We start from the raw sequence: 232 nt of genomic DNA, 5'->3' as shown, positions 1-232 counted from the left end.
AAAGGATTTCTAAGGAGGTCGACCTTTCTGTTCAAGAGTAAGATCCTTTTTTAAACATGAAAACATCCGTGAAACTGCGTTTGCTAAACTAACCAGACTCCATGTAAATAAACAGTAATTTTAGTATTGTGAAATACACTTCATTCAAAGTTGACAGAAACAAAATAAAACTATGAAACAATGTTTTGGGTCGTCTTGCCACTTTTCCAACCATCACAACTCTAGTTTTGGT

General features: G+C 34.1%; 1 protein-coding gene across 2 annotated transcripts in view; it reads left to right on the top strand.

The window, feature by feature from the left end:
• Positions 1 to 232, top strand: part of LOC116693378 (anoctamin-1) — a 44,321-nt gene that overhangs the window by 10,839 nt on the left and 33,250 nt on the right. The window lies entirely within an intron of this gene.

The sequence above is a fragment of the Etheostoma spectabile genome, chromosome 8, assembly GCF_008692095.1.
Source record: "Etheostoma spectabile isolate EspeVRDwgs_2016 chromosome 8, UIUC_Espe_1.0, whole genome shotgun sequence".
NCBI lineage: Eukaryota > Metazoa > Chordata > Actinopteri > Perciformes > Percidae > Etheostoma > Etheostoma spectabile.
The sequence above is the reverse complement of the archived record's forward strand: the minus strand, read 5'-3'. Positions and strand labels throughout refer to the sequence as shown.